The sequence below is a fragment of the Zalophus californianus genome, chromosome 6, assembly GCF_009762305.2.
Source record: "Zalophus californianus isolate mZalCal1 chromosome 6, mZalCal1.pri.v2, whole genome shotgun sequence".
Taxonomy (NCBI): Eukaryota; Metazoa; Chordata; class Mammalia; order Carnivora; family Otariidae; genus Zalophus; species Zalophus californianus.
This window is the reverse complement of record NC_045600.1, coordinates 105438145-105455574: the sequence shown is the minus strand read 5'-3', so window position 1 is coordinate 105455574 and position 17430 is coordinate 105438145. Positions and strand designations below refer to the sequence as shown.

The window sequence follows — 17430 nt, the reverse complement described above, 5'->3', positions numbered from 1 at the left end:
CTGGGATTGTGTGTGCAAAGCCTCTGCACAGTTCTGTGGGGAGAAATCAAGGACAACCTGGAATGTATCCCCAGACCCCACCTGTAATAAAACTCTACTTGCTCTTGACACTCTCAAGGAGCAGTAGTCATTGCAAGATGCAGATGGACTTGCACTGAGGATCCACTCTGGGTTCAAGCTTTCTGCCCGCCCCCTTACAGTTGCTGGGCCTCAGTTTGTCTTTGTGGGAAATGGGAGGGAGCACTGCCCTGCCTGGTCTTTGAAGGAGAGAGAATGAGTAGGATCCAGGCATTTGTGGGGTGTTGGGGCCTACCGTCCACCCCCTAGCCACCAAAGGAGGCACCCTTTATTGGGGCTTTAGTGGGCTTTGGTGTCAGCAGGGCAGGAAGCTGGGAGGGAGGGGGAGACCGGAAGCCAGGGCCCTACTGGAGGTGCCTGGTTTGGACTGGCTTGGAGGGGACACCTCCTGCGACCACACCACTACTGAGGGTCTTGGATTGACTCAGACACCATCATACTTACTTCTGTGCCCTCCTGGGAGCCCACCTCTAGCTTTTACAGTGTAAATGTTCAGCTCACCCCTGTGTGACTTTGGACCCGGCAGTTCACCGTGGCCTCAGTTTCCTCATAGGTGGAGGTAGTGTGAAAAGCACCAGATTAAAAGATTCCTCAAGTCCCTTCTCACTTGTAAGGTTCGAAGACACCAACTCGATTTTGTCTTGCACAGCGTCCCTCCTCCCAACCCTTCCCCTCCGCGCCCCTCTCCAGGCTCGCTCCAGCTCTCTCCTCCATCTCCCTCTCTCTCCGGCTCTCCTGGCGCGCTGGGCTCGACCCCCTCCTTTTTTAAATGTCAGGATCAAAGTTTGGCAGAAAAGCTCCCGGGTCGTTCTCATCGCCTTTGCTCCCCCGCGCTGCCGGCCGGCGGTGCACGCGGCTCACTCAAGTCCCCGGACTGCGGGCCGGCCCCGCGGCCTTCCGGAGGCGCGCGCAGCGGGAGCCCGGCCGCCCGCGAAGCCCGGCGGCGCGCAGGGAGCGGCTCCCCGCCCCGGGCCGAGCGAGGTGTCACGCGAGCGGCCGCGGGCGGAGGCACGACCCACCCCGGGCACTGAGCGCTGCAGCCTCTCGCCCCGGCCGGGCCTGGCGTGCCAGGCGGGCGGCAGAATCAATGTGCATTCAATTAACCCCGCGCCGCGCAGTCGCTGGCTGCCGAGGCACCGTGCCCGACGTGTCTGTGTGGGTGTGAGGGAGGACGTGTGTGCGTGTTCTCGCTTCCTGGACTCGGTGCCACTACCCGCGCCCCCCCACCCCGGGCTGCCCTGGCCAGGGTGGGAAGGGACGTTTTACCCGGGAACTTGGGAACTTGCCCCTACCAACCTGGAGCCTGGAACTGGTCTGGGGCACGAAGGTGGAGCGGGAGAGCTGAGGGCTGGAGGTCCCCCCCACCCCTCCCCTTTGGCTTGGGGTGTAGGCCGGGGACTAGAGCTAGACCCAAGTCTGTGGGCAAATCTTTAAGCAGGCCAGCTCTAGGAGAGAAGGGAAGCAGAGAGGGTCCCAGAGCCTTTATGGAAGGGTAGACTTGAACACCAGGATGGGTGCTTGGCACCCTGACAGTGCTTGGGGGTGTTCTCACCCCAGGGCAGACAGGAATGGGGAATGGAGGAGCTCTCCAGGCTTTGCTCATTGACCCCCACCCTACTTTCCCCTGTTCCTCAGCCTCCTGCCCATGTTTCTCATATCCCTGCTGTGGGAACAGGCCCTGAAGAGAGGGACTTGCCCCCAAGTCCTGGATGTACAGAGCTGGGACCGAAGGGGTCTGGTGTGCTTTCCAACATGCTGATTGGCAAAATGGGATTTGGGCTCTAACTCAGAGCCAGGATCTTAGGGAATTGAAATCCAGTCTTTGGTTGGTGACAAAATTCTCGGATCTTTTTCTGCTATCTTCACATCTCATCTGGTTTGTTTTTTTTCCTCACCTCCCCCCTTTTGGGTTATTGTTTTTCCCCTTACATCCTGGCTCATCTGGAATGTCCCCTTCTTTCTGCAATAATGTCCTTTCACCCTAATTTTTTGAGGTCTCTTAAAATTGTATTTCAAACCTCAAGCACCTCAGAGAAGCCCTAATTTAGTCTCCTTTGCAGATTGGATTAGAATATTCTTGATTCCATTATGTCAGATCACCAGCAATATCATATAGAATGAGTCTGACGATTGAGCCTATTTGATATTCCTGCTCTCCTGTGTTTCTGGTTTTGCTTCTCAAATCAGTCATTTTCCCATCAAACTGTGACAAAAATCAAGATCATTGCAAGCAAGCCGGTAAGTGTAACGTTGATGGGATCAAGGCTTTCCTGAAATAAAACAATGTAGTTTTTATTACATCAATTAAAGAAGCATTCATGGGTCTGTATGCCCAGCTTTGTTTTTTGGGGATGGGGCAAGTCCGGGGACACGGTGCTTTCTGGGACAATGAGTATATAGCTTGTCTGTCTTTGAAGCGAGGGGCTAGCTCCTCTGTGCATCCTCAGTGCTGGGCACAGTGCTTGGCCTGGAGTTGGTGAAAGAATGGGGAGCTGTGGGTACATGAAGTGGGAGGCTAGGAATACCTCTTGCCTGCTGGGGGTTACTTATCCTCTGGGGCTCCACAGCCTGGGTTGGAGAAGGGCAGAGTTAAGTCAGAAATTATTCCTCAAGGGCCTGCAGGTGTGGTTTTCCCTACACCATTCTCATCAGCTACCTTCTGAGTCCCTACTGTCAGGAGCAGAGAGTGGTCCTGCATCTAACTGTACCCTGTGTCTCCCATCCCAGCCTCTTCTGGTCTTAAAGGGCTCCCCTCTCTCCCTATTCTGTTCCCTTCCTTGAAACATCCTACTTCCAAGAATGGCCACCTCAGGGAGGGGAGGGATTGGGCTGAGCCGCAGGTGCTACTCCTTAGGGCTGAGTGGGAAGGGCTTGGCCTGACAAGTTCAGACCTCGGTCTTGCCACCACAGGAGAGGTGGCTACCGGTACTCAGTCACCTTGGGGTGGGACATCCTCCCAGGCAAGCTGGAGAAAGTCCCAGAATGCCAGAACAGTGGCCTCACCCCCAAAAGAGCTAACAGGCCAGGCCCATTTCCATGCTAACAAGCATCCCTCTGCCCTCCAGCTACCTGTGATCCCTTTTGCAAGCGCTATCCCTGCGTGTACATGCCAGCCTTCCTGTTATCTTAAAAAGTCATAACCATGATAACAAAGCCTCCCGTGAATATTCACATGTTGCTGGGGGAATGGATAAGGCGGGAAAAGCCCACTATCATTATTATACTCATTATCTTTCTGTCGGAATTCTCACCCACGGAGCATTTTTAAAACCTGCTTATGGTGTTCAGTTTGGGGAAAGAAGAGATATTAAGAGAAATAGGCGTCTTTTAAAAGCACTTTTTCTGTTAAAAGTATTGAGTCTCTAATTTGGGCCTGGAGGCTCCTCTTGGTTTTCGAATAGTGGATCGTTTTCCAAAGTATAATTTATCTGGGGATTAGACATTCAGGCACTCTGACTGAAATCTGGGCAAACCATAAAGGCACACATATAGTAATAATTATATTTGTAGTTTCTGTTTGAATGGTCATTTCAGTCTTTTGAAATGAAGCTGGAGGCCTGTATAGCATTAGAATGATCTTTGATCTGCTACTTTTTTTTTCTTTCAAGTTTTTAATTCCAGTTAGTTAACTGCTACTAACTATCTTTTGTTTCCTTGGATAAATCCTTTTTCCCTCTAGATCAGGGAACTTGAAGCATCATTCCTTAGAGTCCCTGTGTCTGTGGAGGGGGCACAGGGGCTGGAGATGGGGAAAGAGGGAGACCAGATTGGAGAGGCTTTCAGGCCTCCCACATTTACCCCATCCACAGCAGCTCTGCTTTATCTTTTTGTTTTGTTGTTCTCTAAACCAATCAACTAGGCAGTTAATTGTTCTCTAAACCAATTAACTAGGCAGATCAACTAACTAGGCAGATTGGCTGAAGCAGGGAGTAGTTCACCAGCAGCAGGTGCTGTGATGCCTAGCAATCTTAAGGTTCTCGAGCCTTAGGCAAAAAAAAGAGAGAGACTCTAAGATAAAGATTTAGGAGAATTATAAAGAAAAATATTATGACCACATCTGAGGGTAGAACCAGAGTTAGAGTAAACCTTGATTCAGGATTGAGTCAGAAAAACAGTGAGCTATACCTAGAATTTCCTCTCCTTTAAAAGCATGCTTTTCCTGTATCACTGTTAACAGCTAGTGCTTGTTACCATTAATTATGGTTGGGCGGTCAGAGCAAGGCAGAATTTTGGCTCAACAAGTGTTTTCCATTCTTTAATTTTATTCTCAAATAAATGGGTGAACGGGTAGGTAGATGGTTGGTCCTGTTTATAAGAGTCTGGCTATGGGTTGCCTATAACGGGTTTATAATCCAGTTGTGGTCACTCAAACATTAGAAAAGATTGCAGCCTCAGAAAGAGCTCTACGATATGCATCCAATCAGTGGTGCTAACTAAGGGCTACAGGTGCAGCCCAACAGTCTACTGTGGATCAGAGCCACAGACCAGACCCTTGTATCATTTGATAAGCCTGATAGGGCATTGGAACATGCGTATAACATTCTTCCTTTAGGCAGAAAGAGTCGAAGAGCCCATCAGAAGGGATTAGGAAGTGTGTGCTTCCAGGAAAAGGATATTAAAGTAGCTCAGTTCTCAAATCAACAGATCTCAAAGAGCATCTATCCTCTGCCTACGTGCCTCTGAGCTAAGGGCTCAGGGATAGAAAGATAAGACCTTTCCTGATGTCGAAGGATGTAATCTCCTGCTCCTTCCCCTTAAAACACACACACACACACACAGACACACACACACCAACAACACCTTATTTGGTGGTGATGGAGAAGGTAGCCTGGTATAGCCCACAGAATCTATTGAATGCATAAAGGGTGTGCTCATCAGCTTGTCCATCTGCACGGTGATTTCCTCTCGTTCTGATTTCTAAGCTGAGCTATCTTATATCCTTAGGCTTAAAAGGTGTGGGGAGATTCCCCGGGGCAAGTAGGGTTTCTGATGCTGAGCTGCAGTCTTACCCATCAGCCCACCACTCTCCCTGGATCAGAACAGTGGCCTCAGTGCTTGGGGCACCCCATCCTGACCCTCTATAATTCAGACCTCCCTTTTCCAACCATTTCCCTCTTCCTCCCTGAGGAGGCCAGTCCCTCCATCAGTCCAGGCTCCCCACAGCTCATCTCACTTCCCCTTCATTCCCGGGTCTTCCTCCTCGGCCTTCTGTACTCATCTCTCCCAGCCATCCCCCGAACTTCCCCCAGGCCTGTGGGTTGGTGGCACACAGCTGGGCACCCACCCGCGGAAACTGCGGCTCCCTCGCCAATTGTCTCACGTGTTCCCAACGACATCTAATCAGGCTGGTGAGCGCAGGGCGCAGCCTGGTTTTCGGAGCCGAGGACGGCGCCCGAAGAACCTGCGGGTGGAGAAGGCAGGTGAGGCGCTGGTGGTGGGGCCGGAGGGAGCCCGGGGCGGTTGCGCCCGCAGGGCTTCCTCAGTTTCCCCGGGCCGCGGGGGCTGGGCCCAGCTGGGGAATTTGCGCCGCCGGGGGGAGGGGGCGGCGGGAAATGGTGCCTCGCTCGCCCCAGCGACATCAAACCCTCGTTTGGCGTGTGAGGACAATGGCTGTCTTATTTTCTCCATTCGCCGCGCACAATGCCGGATTCTCTCATTCACCCGCGGCGGTGCGAGCGAGGTAATTAGCCAGCGCCATTCAGCGCGGACACTACCGCTATGCGGGGGGGCGAGGGCGCCCGCCCCGCGGGGATTAGCGGCGGGTCGGGGTGTGCAGCTGCGGCCACTTCAAAGGGGCCCGGCGGCCCGGCCGGCTGTGGGAACCGGCGCTGCCTCCCTCGGGAGCCGCCCGCCCGCCCGGCCCCGGGCCGCTGCGCGCGGGACTCCGCGCTCCTCCCGGGCCGGCCTGCGCCCGCCGCCCGCAATCCCCGCCGCCGCCGGCCGGGGCTGCCCGCGCCCCGAGCTCGGCGGCCGCGGTCGCTCCCCATCACACTGCCACTTTCATCACGACCTCGAGGGCTTCTTTCTTTCGAGTCCCGGGAGTCAGAGGGCACGGGGTGGGGGGGGGGACGGAGTGGGGGACGGGGGAGGAGCGAGGGGGATGGGAGCTTGACACAAAGCGCTGACCTCCGAGGAGAGGAGCAGATGGTCCCACTTACTCCTGCCGCCGAGAGAGCGGCTCTCAGGGCCCCAGGCTCGGGGCGCTGACCCCGCCCGCCGTCCCGGGGACGGTGCCGGGGCCCCCGCACGCTGGTCTGCCCGCCCGCCGCCCACTCTGCGCCTCGTGGCATCGCAGTCCACACCGCCTGGACCAGCCCGCCTCGAGCAAAGCTTGGGGTGGGGGAAGGGGGTGCAAGCTGTGCTGAGAATCTGCTCTTATGGGATGCTGGAGCCTTAGGGAAGATCAGATTCTCAAGAACCTGCCAGACCAGGGATTCCCAATCCGGGCTGTGCATTTGAGACACCCTGGTGAGCTTTAATAGAGATACAGATTCCTGAGCATCGCGCCTGACCAAAGGCTCTGAACCTCTGGCAGTGGAGTCCAGAAATCTGCACTGTTAGCTGGCCTCCTAAGTTATTCTGCTACACAACCAAGTGTGAGAACGGTGGCCCAATCTAACTGCTTCATTTTCATTGCAGAAGTTGAGACTCCGGTAGAGGAGTTACCTGCCCCAGACATTGAATTGTGGTGGGGTGGGGACTTGCATGGAAGAGAGGATGTTGGGGAAGGGCCCCCCAAACCATATGACCTTTAAAGTCAGCATTCAGAAAACAATTTATGAGCAATTATTATTTACCTAGTGTTTGTTCTAGGTACTCAAGGTAGACTGTTCCCTGCCAGTAAGGTACTCAGGCTAGAAGGTAGATTATGTGTGAACAATGGACTCTAATACAGATAAGGACAAGGAGAGAGGCACAATTCTGCCTCCTTGGGAGATGTGGAGGATGGGGTGCTGCTAGAGAAAGGAGCAAAATGTTCCAGGCACAGGGGACAGCAGAAGTAAAGAAATAGAAGTGTAAGCATCTATAATATGTCCAGGGAAGGCAAACCTGTCTCACATGGTCTGAGTACAAACCACATGAAGGCAGAATTGGCTGGCTTTTGAGGCTAGGAAGATGAAACAGGATCTAATAATGAAGACCTTGAATGCCATCCCAAGGAGAGTGCTTTGATTCAAGGCAATGGAGAACCACCAAAGGTGTTTAATGATCATATTGGATGGTTAGAAAGATACTTACGGCTTTGGGATGGGGGAAGAGAGAGAGAGGACCGCAAGTGGGAAGGCTGGAGAGGGGAAAGTAATAAGAGCCTAAGGCAAGGCAATGGCACGCAAACGAGACAATACACCAGGATTTGGGGACCAGTTGGGGGACAGGGAGAAGGATGGGGCAGTGACCCCTTGGTTTGTTTATAGCTTGGGCAGCGAGTGCATGATGATCAATAAGAGAGGGAGAGGGAGAGGTTAGGGGGTGGGTGTGGTGACTCCTTTGAATTTATGGGAAAGCTTTTGAAACCCTCTATGGAAGATGGTTCTCAGGGCTTTGGGAGACCTCTGACAACTAGAGGGCAAATAAGTCTATTTCCAAGAGTTGGCAGCCCCATACCAACCAAGAAACTCTATAATCCTCTTATGGAATATACTCCCTCTTCCCCCAAACAGATAAGGCTTATTCTGGAATATTGTTGGGGTGGGGCACCAGCAGGCCTTAATCTACTGTGGTTTGGTGTTGAGCCACCAGAGATTCTGTAGAGCTGTGAAGCAGAAAAGCAGCATCGGATCAAGGTTTGAGAATAGGCGAGGGTCCTTTCATGGATGCAGAGGGGACCACTTTACCCAGTGTTATCCTAGAATCTTAATGTTGGTATGGAACTTAGAGATGGTCTCGTCTGTCCTGCCCCACTTCCGTTTTACAGATGGGGAAACCAAAGTTGGAACTGAAAGGCCACATAGGGTGTCTGTGACAGAAGCAGGCATGATCCCAGGTCCCCTGTCCATCACCTGACCCCTGCAAGTATTAGTCCCTACAAATCCTAATATATGACTCTGGAAATTTGGGGGAAGTATCTGTTTTTGTTGAGTTGTCCTCATGGTCATGTGAAAGCAATTTACTTAATAGCTCCAGCCTGGGCCGCCTAACCAGCCGCCCTTCCGGGAGGTGAGACAGATCCGGTGTCTTGACCAGAACGACAGGAAGTTAAGGATGTTGTGGGCCTGGGCAGGTTTACACAAGGAAGATTGGTGACCCTGACACGGGCAGAGACGTGCCGTCTGTGGAAAGGGGCTCTGCTGGGCCTGGACATTCTCAAGTCTGAGGCAGAGAGGGATTCCCCAGTCGGCCCCCAGCCCCTGACCCTGTACCCCTGGCTGGCGTGCTTGGAAGCAAATGTACCTCAAAGGCTGACACTGGAGGAGCCTTTACAACTTGTCCAACTCAACTCCCTCGCTTTAAAGATTCTTTATTTATTTTTTTGACAGAGAGAGACAGCGAGAGAGGGAACACAAGCAGGGGGAGGGGGAGAGGGAGAAGCAGGCTTCCCGCGGAAGGAGCCAGATGCGGGGCTCGATCCCAGGACCCCGGGATCATGACCTGAGCCGAAGGCAGACACTTAACGAACAACTGAGCCACCCAGGCGCCCCTCAACTCCCTCATTTTACAGAGAAGGAAACAGGCCCAGCGAGGGGCTTTGGTCTTATCAAGATCATACATCCAGTTGCGAAAAGAACTGAGTCTGGCTCACAACTACCCCTCGAGCACTTCCTCCTCCCTGCCATTCACCCCACAGAAGCTACTGGTATTTCGCAGTGCTTTGCCCTCCCGCCCCAAACCAGGAAAATAGATTACTCCTCTATTTTATAAGGCCCATCGGACAACGGGAGTAGCCCTGCAGGCCCCACCCTCTCCATTCCCTGCCGCTGGGTGTCCAGGATTGCTGATTTGGAAATGCTCAGGGAAGAGCTATCCTGGGCCGAGCATCCGGGTTATTGATACACTTGTGTTCATAGAACTTAGGAAAAGTGTGGGCTCAGGGAGCGTTAGTGGGGCGATAACACCGTCTTATCATGGGGCTTCTCTGCATTAGTTACACTCGGGGAAACCTGCCTCCAAGCCCTGGGGGAGTGCCTTCCTGGGTGCAGCCTGCTATGCTGTGGGATGTCTCTGACCTTGAGTCCACATGGTGCTCTTCAGGGTCTAGGATGCTGTGTTTCTCTGTGAGAGTGTATGCAGGTATCCTCAGTCCTGTCTGAGCAGCATTGGAATACGTGCACCCACCCTGTCCCACCCCAGTCGTGACGCAGGGAAAGAGCACCGGCCATGGAACTAGACCGCTCCAAGTTCAAATGCGTGCTTAACATCAGTCACCGACTGTGTCACATAAGCTCCCTGAGCCCCGGAGGTATAAGGGGCCACCACCGCACCCCTGCCCAGTGGCACATCCCCCAGGCCACGTAAGGCAGTTGCGCTGAGTGTCCCTCAGCACACTCTCCCCCACTCGAGGGTGCAGAGGAGGAGCTCATGGCTTGATCTGGAGGAAGAACTGGAGCCCCCAAATTATGGGCAGAATCATTACAAGCAGGACTTTGAGAGATTTTATTCTCCTTGGGTTGTAAACGCCCAGCGCAGAGGTGCAGAGAAGGCCCAGATTGCCTCCCCTGCATCGGTGCCTTGGGCCTTACAGTCCCTCGGAATCAAAGATCAGGCCCGTAAAGGTTCGATGCTCTCACCAGCCCTACAGCGGGCCAACAGCTGGATGCAGGCACTTTCCCAAGCTGAGGCTGGCCTCCCACTGCTCCCTACCTCTCCCCATCCAGGCCCCCATTTGTCAGAGGTGGCTGCCAGGAGGGAGGGGAGCGATGTGGATTTATGGCTGCTGACTTGAAAGACAAAGTTGCCTTTTGTGTTAGAATTGGGGCTGGGGGGGTGTAGTGAGCTGGTGGTGTTGGAGTGGGAGGGGCTGGGGTTCGGGGCTGAGGCAGGGGGTAAGGGGCTTGAGGAGGCGAGGTGGCAGACAAAGGGATCCAGAGGCTTCTCAGAGCAGGGTCACCAGGCAGAGGCCTAGGGGAATCAGTAAAGCCGAGCATGGCCTGTGAGACATTGCAGTCCTCTGGGGCTGTTTGTAAGCAGACACTGTCCACCCACACCCATCCAACACCCAACCCCAGAAGTGCCCCCAGCCCCAAAAACATACTCTTTGGATTCAGAACCTGAATTCAACTCTCAGACTTCCCTTTGGAAGCTCAGAGAAGTAAATGCAGGTCTTCTAAGTTCATGCTTTCCCCCACCCCAAATGGCAATGTCTAATCAACGTGGTGGTTCTTCCCTAACAGAGTGAAAGTCAGGGGCAATGTGGGGACTGAGATAGTAAGGAGACAGGGACAGAGTGCTGGGGAAGGTGAGCCTGGGCCAGATAACCCCGAGGACAAGACCAAGATCCCTTTGGGGGTTGTGGCAAATCCCCAGGACTCAAGGTTCTCTGCTACCACCTCCCTCCTTCCCATGTAAGTTTAGAGATAGGACATTTACAAGTACTTTGAGGAGTTTAAAGAGCATTTGAGGTGGGACTTGGCTGGCCTCCTTGCCCTCCAGGGGTCACTCTGCCTGGTGGGTCTGGGTGGAGGCCAGAGGAGCCCTCGGGTGCCTGAGTTCAGCAGGTGCTTTAACTACACCTCAGAGAGCCACATCCATCCCCGGGAATGAGCCTGGCCAATAAAGGCATGAGTTTATGGGCTTCATAAACATTTTACTAGAGAAATCAAGGCCTCAATTACCCAGTGGCCTCTTCCAGCTGACAGCTTGCCTGGGCCCCTGTGAAGCCCCAGGCAGCAGTGAGATAGAAGAAGCTGAGCTTGGTTTATACCTGGCTGCCCCCTCCCCTGGCACGGATGCCCCCTCACCATCCAGGCCTTGCAAATTCTGTCTTTATTCACTTCTCTAGAGGGCTTGAGGTCCTACCACTAATTCTCTGGGCCTTAGCCTCTCTGAGGGAAGACGGCCACCCCCTTGGAAAAGACAGCTTTTACTCCCTCTCCCCGCAAGCCCACCGTCCTCTTCTGTATCTTCTCAGCTCCCTTTAACTCAAGATTCTACCAATTTCCCTCAGCAATCACTAGCAAGGAGTTACTATGTGCTAAGCACTTTACAGGTATATCTCATTGGGTCCCCTAGTACGGCAGCTTAGCAACGTGAGCTGTTTTCCTCCCTATGTTATATGTGAGAAAGGAGAGGCTCTGAGAGATTAAGGAACTTGCCCAAGGTCACACAGCTAAGAGTGGCAGTGTTGAGTTTTGAATGTAGTTCTGTTTGACTCCAGAACCCATACCATTTACTGTCCTACTACCTCTAAAAGCTCTTAGCAAGTATTTCCCCACTAGGAGCTGAAACTCTTGCTGTGTGAGGCCTTCTCTGTCACGCAGTGTGCTAGCCCTAGGGTATGATCAAATATGGGCCTTGTCAGCCATCTGAGTCCACGTGACCAAGAGCAGAGGGAGCCCGCAGGGGCAATGCTAGGCTAGTGCTCAAGATCGTGAGGAAGGGGGCTCTCAGCTGGGGTGGCAAGAGAGAAGGCAGCTAGGGGTCTGAGGCCTTGTCTTGATTTAGACCAGCACTGTCCAGTAGAATTTTCTGTGATGATGCAAGTATTCTATCGGTGATGTCCCGTATTGTACCACTTGTGGCTCTTAAGCGCTTGAAAGGTAGCTGGTAAGTCAGAGGAATTGAATTTTTCAATTTGATGCAATTTTAAATGGCCACATGTGGCTAGTGGCTACCATATTGGACAGCACAGGGACACTCACTGCAGCTGATGGCTGAAATCTGCTCAAGGTCCTCTGGTGATAAAAGGCTCAGACCAGCCCCAAGGGGCTCTGGCCATTTCTAGATGCCCTACTCTAAGGGGGCCATGCCCACCTAGAGCCTGGCTAGAGGAGGGTCTCTGGGCTCAAGACATCTGAACATCATTTCACATCACAAGGGGCTGAAGGAGTGAAAGGTGTTTCACTTCCGAAGATGTTTCTCAGGGAACAACCCAGACCTCAAGTATTTGAAGGGCTGTGTGTGAAGAACAAAATTGTTTGTCTTCTAGAGCAATACTATCCAGTGGAAATATAATATGAGCCACATAGCTAATTTTAAATTTTCTAGGAGTCAGTCACATTTATTAAAAAAAAGAAACAAAGTTAACTTTAATAATCAATTTTATTTAACTTAATATATCTAAACTATTCCAACATATAATCATTACTTTTATTTTTATTTTTTTTAAGTAATCTATATGCCCAACATGGGCCTTGAACTCACAACCTCAAGATGAAGAGTCACATGCTGTATCAAGTGAGCTAGCCAGGTGCCCCAATATAATCATCATTTTTAAATTGTTAATAAGGTTTTTTGCATTTTTGTGAACCAAATCTTTAAAATAGTAAATAGTAAAATAGTTAATAGTTTAAAATAGTAAAATAGTAAAAAAAAATAAAAAAATAGTAATAAAATAGTATTTGAACTTGTAATCAGTATTTTAAATTATTTTTTAAAGATTTTTATCTTTAAAGAGAGTGAGTGTACAAGCAGGGGGAGCAGCAGGCAGAGGGAGAAGCAGGCTCCCCAGTGAGCAGGGAGCCCGAGGTGGGGCTCGATCCCAGGCCCCTGGGATCATGACCCAAGCCAAAGGCAGATGCTTAATGACTGAGCCACCCAGGTGCCCCAGTATTTTAAATTATTAATTATTACTACCAATTACAATTATTTTTCCAATTTTTAAGTTGTAAAATACACATAAAATTTACTTTTAAATTTTACTAAATTTTAAAGTATTAAGTTAAAAGAAATTTCTTTTTAGTTTTAGAGAGTGCACTCATTGGGGGGCGGGTGTGCAGAGGCAGGGAGGGGCAGAGGGAGTGGGAGAATCTCAAGCAGGCTCCGTGCCCAGCGCAGAGCCCAGTGCAGGGCTCAGTCTCACCACCCTGAGATCAGGACCTGAGCCGAAATCAAGAGTCGGACGCCTAACTGACTGAACCACCCAGGCGCCCCTGAAATTTACTGTCTTAACCATTTTTAAGTGTACAGTTCAGTGGCATTAAGTACCTTCATGTTATTGTGTGAAACATCACTACCATCCATCTCCAGAATTCACCTTACAGAAGTAAAACTCCATTTCCCTATTCCCCCAGCCCTTGGCAGCCACCCCTTTACTTTCAGTCTCTCTGAGTGTGACTATTCTAAGTACCTCATGTAAGTGGAATCATACAGTGTTTGTCCTTTTGTGTGTGGCTTATTTCACTTAGCATGATGGCCTCAAACTTTATCCACGTGGTAGCATGTGTCAGATGTCCTTCCTTTTTCAGGCGGAATAATATTCCCTTGTATGTGTGTACCACATGGGGTTAATCCACTCACCCACTGAGGGACAGACACTTGGGCTGCTTCCGCCTTTCAGCTGTTAGGAATAATGCCACTCTGGACACAGGTATACAAATAGCTCTTTAAGACCCTGCTTTTAATTCTTTCGGGTCTATACCGAGAGGTGGAATTGCTGGATCATATGCTAATTCTATTACTTAATTTTTGAAGAACTGCCATACACTGTTTTCCGTAACGGCTACGCCATTTTCCTTTCCTACCAACAGTACACAAGGGTTCCAATTTCTCCATATGCTTGCCATCACTTGTTATCTTCTGTTGTTTTTTGTTTTTGTTTCTGTTTTTGCTTTGACTGAAGCTATCCTAATGGGTGTGAGGCAGTATCTCATTACGGTTTTGACTTGCCTTTCCCTAATGCTTAGTGTCTTTTTGTTTTATACTCAATCTTTGAAATCCAATGAGTATTTTACACTTACAGCCATCTCAGTTTGGACTAGCGACATTTCAAGTGCTTAATAGCAGGCTACTATATTGGAAAATGTGATTCTAGAGGGGACGGTTAGGGGGAGTGGGTAGAAGCAGAGGAGATTCAGCCTTGTCTACGGTGTAAAGAAAAACACTACAATCACCTCAGCTGCCTGAGGAAGGGCTAGGCATCCAGGGTGTCCCTGATCCTTGGTGGGAATGGATACAAGGAGGGGGTTGCCTTGGTGGCCTTTGGAGGAGTCTGTCGTTTGTGGTTGTTCCTCATGTACCAGCTGCCTGGGTGGGTGGGTGGGTGGGGGGCAGTTGATGTCTCGGACCCCCAGTGCCACCAGCTTCTGCAAAGGCTGTGTTTTGAACTCTCCATCCTAACATGCCCACTGATCTTTTTGTCATCATACGTCGGATTATAGTCAGAGAGCGGGAGGCTGGGCTTGGGGGTTGCTGCCAGCTTCCTTCCCAGCACTCTGCCTCGACCTTTCCCTGCCCCCCAGCGTCCCCCTGGAGCCTGTCTAATCAGATCCAGACCTGACCTCGCCAGAGGTCCTGGACCAGGAGGCAAGTCCTCCCTCCCCTCTGTGAGCTGGTCTAGATCTGGCTCTCAGGAGACCCCCCCGCTCCCCTTGGGTGATTTATAGGGGGTGTCCAGGAGTTGTTTCCTGCCTGTTTCTGCTCCTTTCCAGCCCCGTGGATTGCTGGGCTCTCTCTGCCCATCTTGCCCCACTGCCTGGCTGTACCCATGGTGGGGCAGGGAGGGACTGGGAGAGTCCTTCCCAGACGGCTGGGGGACAGAGGGCTTTCTCTGCAGTGGCCCCCAAGCAGGCCTTTGTCCTCCCTGTCACTCTCTCTAGCCCTCACACTGGAAGGGCTCCCAACCACTGCCCATTACCCCCTCCCGTTACCTGGCCTGGAGTGAGGGACCCAAAACAGTCCCTGCCTAACCAAAAGTATCAACGGCCACAAGGCACAGCACCACCTTCACATAACACCAGCCACGGACCCAACACTACCAACAGCGGCCACAGACAGTGTCTCCAGCTACACCGGTAACCTGTGCGTTCCATTACCGATCGCGCCATGGCTCCAGGATGACTGGTTCAGGGCTCAGCATGCTCAGAGGTCCCGTCCTCAGGCCCACATGCCCATGGTTGCCCAGAAATCCTCTCCCCGGAGAGACATGGTGAAGGACGCCTTCCCTCTGACTCTGTGGCCTGCTAGCACCAGCCAGGGCAAAAACAAACTTGTGAACCAAACCGGTCCCAGAGAGATGGGAGGAGCCCTGAGTGGCCCCTAGAATCTTTCTCCCACTTCCTAAAGAAAAAAAAAAAAAGTTGCTTGTGAACGAGAGGAGTGAATGCAAGATTGTGGATGTGGACAAGGGCCTGTTTATGGAGGCAGTGGGAGTCCTAGCCGGAAGGGCCCGGGGGAGTACCTGCTCCCCTTCATTTACAGATGAGCGGACTGGTGTCCGAGGACGCTGCCTACCCCAGGTCTCGTGGCAACCCCCCTCGGACATCTAAGGAACAGATAGGGCTGACCAAAGGGCTGGGTAGGGGGTGTGAGGAAGGGGAGGCAAGAAGGAGCCTCAGATAAAGAAGACCACCCCCTCCTACTACATCCACCTTCCCTGGGCCACACCTGCAGCCAGCTGGGCTCCGACGGGTGGGACTGAGGAGCTCTCTCTGAAGCTCCTCTTCCCTCAGCCGGCAACGTGGTACCAACTCCCAACCCCTTGGGAAGAGGCTGGTCTGACATGCAGTCCACTCTGGGGTTACCTGCCCTTGGAGAGTGACAACGTGACAAAGTTGCTGGAGAACTAAGGGACCCCTGCAGAGGGCCTGGGCCTCAGTGCCCCCTTCAGAAAATGAAGGGGTTGGCTTTCAGATGGAGTGGTTTTCAAGTACTTTTAAAGGCAAAGCTGCCCCTCGAATGACATGTTTGGGAGAACTGCAGTCGCATAGAGCTGATAGAGGGGCCGCTCTGGTGGAAGGGAAGTGTGGAGAGCATGGGCAGAGGGGCTCAGCTGCATCTCAGGGGCCACTTAGGAATCCTGTTGTCCACTGTGTGAAGTACAGCAGGCCGGCTTCTTACCTGTGACCACTGCCTGCTTGATCACTACCCTCTGGCACACATTCAACCCATGCTGTCGTCCTTGTTTGCTTTTGGGGGGAGGCGGAGGGGGTGAGATGGGAGAGGCCGGACTTTCTCCATCCCCAACTCCCTGCGAAGCAGCAGCTCTACCCCTAGCACTCTCCTCAGGCCAGCTCCTCTCGCTCCAGGCGCCCCCAGGGAGCCCAGGCTGGGGCTAGAAACACAAAAGGAGTCAGCTCTTTAATAAGTCGGCATCTGTAGTCCGCAGAGCCATCAGGCCCCGCCCCAGGTCCCTGGGGGCTGCGAGCTCTTCTCCGGCTGGAGTGGGGAGGGGGCAGGCCTCTCCCCAGCTCCCGAATGGGCAGAGCCCCGGGCGTACCGGCAGCCAAGCCGGGAGCCTGGGTGCCCTCTCCACTCCCTAGGCCCGCATCCAGCCCTGCCTTCCTGGAGGCTGAGGCCCGGAGGTGGTAGAGGGGACCCCCCTCTCGCAAGCCCCTGGGCTGACCTGCAGGTCCTTGGCCAAACACAGCCTTTGGCCTGAGACAGGGGCAGGCTGACCTCACAGTGCTCTCTGGGGATCCTCTCACCAAGCCTGATGGGGCCACCAGCTGGGGTACTTGCCCCCACGTCCTGCTCACAAGGGCCCCCAAGGTATGCCTTATAAAGGCTCTACCTAGGTGGGGCCACCCAGGCCCACTGATTATCTGTACAGATAATCAGACTAGCGGGGGGGAGCTGAGACCTACAAACCCCCATTCACATCCAGCCGTAGATACGCAGACCACATAGATGGAGACAGCCACATCCTCCCAGAAAACACAGCCCTGCACACATGTGCAAGGAGCTGCTCACACCCATCAGCTGCACTCCCAGGAGGCCCTGAAAGAGGAGGAGGCAGGGCGGGGGATTTTTATGCATGTTTATATTTAATGAACCACATGCAAATGAGATGGAGAATGCGCCACAAAAGAGTCAGCCCCCAGAGACTCTGAGAAGAAGGGACAAAGGCTCTGCCTTCTGGGGCTGCCCTGGAGTCCAGAACGAGCCAGGAGGCTAAGGGGGCCTGAGATGGGGTGTGCCCACCCACACCAGGGAGCCAGGGGCAGGAGCAAGGGCGAGCTCCAGTGCCCGTGCTGCTGTGGGGGGAGGGCTCCTTCTGGGAGGGGACAACTGTCCCAGTTGATGGAGTGCCCGAGGGGAGGGGCTGCCTGCCTGGACAGATGGTGAGCCGCCTTCCCGCACTTGAAGCAAAGTGGATTTTAATGAAATCGCAGCCCCCCCACCCCCCCCCCCCCGTGCTGAAGCTGGGAACCTGCATGGGAGGGGCACCTTCCCTGGGCTCACGGGGGTGGGGGGTGTTGGGGATGGGTGGGAATGAGGGTGGGTAGGGACACTTAACCAGCCTAAAATGGGGTGTGTGGG

General features: G+C 52.9%; 1 protein-coding gene across 2 annotated transcripts in view; it reads left to right on the top strand.

Moving 5' to 3' along the window:
- IGDCC3 (immunoglobulin superfamily DCC subclass member 3) overlaps positions 1 to 17430 on the top strand; it is a 39864-nt gene that overhangs the window by 12698 nt on the left and 9736 nt on the right. The gene's annotated exons all lie outside the window — the stretch shown is intronic.